We start from the raw sequence: 5,315 nt of genomic DNA on the forward strand, positions 1-5,315 counted from the left end.
TGGAGGAGGTATAACAATTTTGGATTGTGCAGTAGGGTGCTGGTGTAGAGTTAATAAACTTACCTTTGTGCGTACCAACCGCTTCTTTCCTTGATCCTCTTTTTATTTTTCCTCTGGTTTAAGCACTCTTCCATTCCTAAATGTGGGGACCCGGACGCTAATCATCTTTTTAATCATCGTTGGGATTTAATTATCAGTTCTGATAAACAGGGTCTAAAAATTTTTATTTTTAAAATGTAAATACGGAAGGTAATGGAATCTAAATAATACACATCTATGTATAACAACTACAATTCAGTAGAAAAGCACAATACTGTACAACCTCAATCTAAGGTTTAGTTACTAAGTTCAAGTAATAAAACAAGTCTACAGTAAGTCCGGAATCACCACACTATCTAGTCCAGCCTCTTTCTCATCTTGACCCTGATCCAGCCCCACCTGTTGTCATGCACACATACAAAACAAGACAACAGCCGGATAACTCCGGTGAGAATAAATCCCAGTATAAAACATGGTAAACATGCATATACACAAAGTAAATCATGAATTATTCTATCACGAATAAAACTAAAATTAATAGGTTTCATAATCTATGAAATCTAATCAAATAAGCATGCAACACAGATCAGTTAAACATGCTACTCCAATCAAATCATAAAAACATGCTATCATGACTGAAAGCAATAAACACTGGGTTTCATAATCTATGAAACCACATCTCTAAACACATGCAGTTCTAGTCAAATCATGTCTAGACTCGACTCCACTATAACTCTAGGGATCCCGGTGTGAATAAGACGTCACTGTTTGTCACCTACCCTCCCAATCGGGGTGACGTACGTCTTATTCCTAGACTTCGGTCATATCTGTATCGAATAATCTAGAATAGGAGGGTGTCTGCTCCTATGCAACGATACACCGAACGTCTAGAAGTCTGACTATCTGTCAAAATTTCCTATCTCAAATGCAATGAATACATTCTATAAACAAAGCATGTTCTTTTCAAAAGATTTGAATATAAGTCTATAAACAAATCATAATCATATCAAAAGATAAACAATAATCAAGTATGTGATTTTATTGGGAAACTCAAATGAGATCTGATTTGAGTTATGTCTTCCCAGATATCACATGAATTATACCTTTGTCGTCCCTGTCTGACGAAGACGAAGTCTGGTATTCCAATCTGTCGATATCAAATCTGAAATGACAATATCGAATACACTGTATCAGTGAATAACTCAATACACCACATGTTCTGATCTATACTCAAATCAGTATACAATCTGATCAATATCTGAACAAGATACAATCTAAGTCATGTCATCGATATCACAATACACTCCGAATAATTACTGAATCTGATCAATCTCAATCAATACTGAATCTGATCAATATAACTCAATTGATGTTTCTAGGGCATAACAATACAATCTGAATACCCCGTCAATCTGAACATCACATATATAATACCAGAACTCAAAATCTCAATACCGGTATGTTCACAATCAATGATATACAATTCTGATATCAAAATATCAATTAATATCTTTCATCATTCATAACAATTGCATAACTAGTCTATTCTGAAATCTGACTTCGATTATACAATGTCTACAATAGTAGAAACGCTATATCTGAATCACATGAAATTCTAGTAACATCATATTTTCAAAACATCTCAAAACGTAATAAAACTTACGTCCTTGTGTAGCTCGTGTCGAGAGGAGTACGGTACTATGTTCAAATTCGAATTCTGATGGACGGTTTGTTCGTAAATCCAATCCTAAACTTAAAAAGTGAAATTCTCTCTAAGCTCTCGGTTTCCTCTTCAAATTCTGAAGAAAACACGTTTATGTACATGTATATATATTACATGCATAAAGGAAAACGTGGCACGCCTCTTTGTGCAGCACGTCGCACCGCGGGTGCGGTCATACATGCACCGCGGGTGCGCTCATGCCATGTCTATCACTACATTTCTCGGCAACTCAGACCGCGGGTGCGCTTCCTACAAGACCGCGGGTGCGGTGTCATTAGCGCGGGTGCGCTCCTGTTAGCACCGCGGGTGCGGTGATGCTTGGGAATTTCTTGCCAACTTACTGTCCATGCACCGCAGGTGCGGTGATGTCTAGCACCACGGGTGCGGTGCTGCATTTTCCAGAATTTCTTATTTTTCCATCCTGGCAACACTTTATAATCTTGTCTTATCATTTCTTATAATTTCTGGGCATTACACTAAATGCTATGGCTTTCACTTGCTCTTTCGGGTTAGTCTCAGTGTTGCTTGGCAAGGTGCCTGGTTCTCTACTTGCTATCATCTTTGCTAGCTGCCCAATCTGATTCTCTAGCCCCTTTATTGATGCATCTTGGTTTTGGAGTCTAGTTTCAGTGGACGAGGTAAACTTAGACATCATTTGCTCTAATTTGGACTTTTCTTCTCTAGGAGGGTCAGATCTGTACATCGGTTGTTTCCCATATGGTTGTCCTCCTTGTGGTTGATTTTGACTGTTTTGACCACCCCATGAGAAGTTGGGATGTTTCCTCCATCCAGGGTTATATGTGTTCGAATATGGATCATTCCTCGGACGGTTGTGGACTCCCACTTGATTCACTAGTGCCTCATTTTGCACATAGATGGGATTTTCACCTCCACACTTTTCACAGAATATCTCTTGAAGACGCATAGTTGTGCCACCCATGTTCAAGCCATCTAGTTTCCTGTTCAAAACATCAAGTTGTGCAGTTATAGCAGAAAATTTACCTGGTGGACTCCTGAACTTCTCCGCTTGTTGTTCCTTTCAGATTGAGGATGATAGCTGCTAGCAGCCATCTCCTCCAACAGCTCATATCCCTCTTCAGCAGTCTTTCTCAATAAGTTTCCACATGCAGCAACATCTATCATGGTATGATTAGGAGTAAGCAAGCCATAACAAAATGTTTGAACGACTAACCCAGGTGGCAGTTCGTGATGAGGGCATCTTCCAATTAGATCTTTGAAGCGCTCCCATGCCTCATATAAAGACTCCTGGTCGAATTGAGCAAATGTGGTGATGTATGCCCGCAGCTTCATGGTCTTAGATGGAGGAAAGTATTTAATGAGAAACGCTTTCGCCATGTCCTCCCATGTGGTGATCGAACCTACAGGCAAACAGTTCAACCATGCTTTAGCTTTGTCACGTAAGGAGAAAGAAAATAAACGCAATCTAACAGCATCATCAGAAACTCCATTAAATTTAAAAGTATCGCAAATTTCGAGAAAATTTGCGATGTGCGTGTTTGGGTCATCTACTGCAGATCCTCCAAACAAGACTGTGTTCTGAATCATCTGAATTATAGCTGGTTTGATTTCGAAGTGGTTTGCCCACAAAACAGGCCTCACAATGCTGGGGCGTGCTCCATCCAAAGAGGGTTGGGCATACTCCGGCATTGGTATGCGGCGCGGCATTTCAACATGTCTATCTTCACGATGTTCCTCCTCACGATTGTTCTCGTGCCTCTCCATCAGTTCTTTCAGTCTCTGCTACTGTCTTCTCTTGCGGAAAGTTCTTTCAATTTCAGGGTTGAACTGCTCAAGATCCACGTCAAGTGACTGAAGACTGTATTTTACAATTATTATTTTCAGTTATTAAATCTTTGGCAACGAAAATTGATTGGTTGTTTTATTACTACTATAATCAAATAAATATTCAAATAAAAATATTCAAGAATTGAATAATGAAATAGAATATCTCAAATGGTTGATTTAAACTTCAAAAAGAAATGAATTTGTTGAGAATATCGGTTCACCTATCCCTCGTTAATTAATTAATTCGTTCGATAATGATTATATGCTTCCGACAGGATTTCCTATTCAATTGAACACACTCTCTCGAGCTATGCCAAACTAATTCTACTCAATGAAGTAATTAAATGTCTTTAATTATTTATCAAGTGTGAATTGCATGTTGATTTATGAAATCCCATAGTTTTCGACCCTCAAGACTATGACTATCGGCGCGTATCCAATTTCATATGTCTATGTAAATTGTAGATCCACGGACTATACTACTCGTTCCTATCACAAATTATTCTCTCGAACTCACTTGCGATATAAAATCGTTATTAAAGTTAGCTACGCTCTAACAACACGATAAAACCATAGTATAATTAAGAATAACGCAACAATCGAAATATAAATTAATTAGATCAAAGTTTGGGGTAGGATCCCATTAAATCCCAACAAATAATAAAGTTTAGCTACTCAAATTCATAGTGGAAGTAAACAAAACTAAGTTTAAATGATAAAAACTAGATTAGAAATACTAGGCTAGACGAAAATGCGAGGAACGACGCTCGGAAATCTTCGAATATTCAACTCCAAGCGCAAAATTCTCTCAAAAGCTTGTGCGGCTGCTGAAAATTATGTCTGAATGACCCCTTTTTCGTGCGTCCACTACCTACCATATCCTCCCCATTAAGAAATAAGGGAAGAAATCGTCCAAAAATCTTTTCCAAAAATACAGGCGCGCCCGAGCGGACATAAGTTTCCGCCCAGGCGGATGGTCTTCGCAGATTCTGTATTTCAAATTTTCTTTGACGCGCCCGAGCGGATATTAGTTTCCGCACTTGCGGATCACATTCGCAAAAATTGATTTTTCACAGCTCTCAAGCGCCCGGGCGGACATAAATGTGCGCCCGGGAGGAAGTCCTTCGCAAAAATTCTATTTTTCTTCAGTTTTGTACGAATCTCCAGCATTTTAACCAACAAGATACATGAGTAACACTAAAACATAATTTATTCTAAACGTGACAAAATGCATGCAATCAAAACGATAAATGCAACACAATGCGACATAACTTGTGACACCTCGACCCGTTTATAATAAAATACAGCGGAATTTAAAATTTTCAATTGAAGGATGGAAGGATTACAATTTCTTAACATAAAATCATTTAAAAAATATTTGCAACCAAAATAAATACATGATCATTCAAATGATATAACAAAAACATAACATATCATTTCTATGATCATGTCCCAAAATGCCAACAAAATAACATCTTCCTTCCAATCTTCGTATGCATATGACCCCGGGCCACAATCAACGTCCTGGTCCGTCGCTCTTATCTGCATCACATTAAATAACAGAAATGAGTATAATACTCAGCAAGTGGAACTCTTACATAGCAATGAACATATCATACTCTGAAAATCATAGCTTTAAAAACATAAATACCATCAACTCTGAAATAAATATCATAGCAATAGCATAGCAATAAGATGGTATTTCTCTTTACTCTGGTTGGATTGATATCAATAGTAACTCTGTCTG

The 5,315-nt window shown here is 38.0% G+C and overlaps 1 non-coding gene across 1 annotated transcript; it reads left to right on the forward strand.

Annotated features, from left to right (window-relative positions):
* Positions 1-2,963: 2,963 nt before the first annotated feature.
* LOC140820343 (small nucleolar RNA R71) lies at positions 2,964-3,069 on the forward strand. The gene has a single exon (XR_012115420.1). It is a non-coding gene; the product is annotated as a small nucleolar RNA R71 (small nucleolar RNA).
* The last annotated feature ends 2,246 nt before the right edge of the window (positions 3,070-5,315 follow it).

Source organism: Primulina eburnea, chromosome 18 (genome assembly GCF_022965805.1).
Source record: "Primulina eburnea isolate SZY01 chromosome 18, ASM2296580v1, whole genome shotgun sequence".
Taxonomy (NCBI): Eukaryota; Viridiplantae; Streptophyta; class Magnoliopsida; order Lamiales; family Gesneriaceae; genus Primulina; species Primulina eburnea.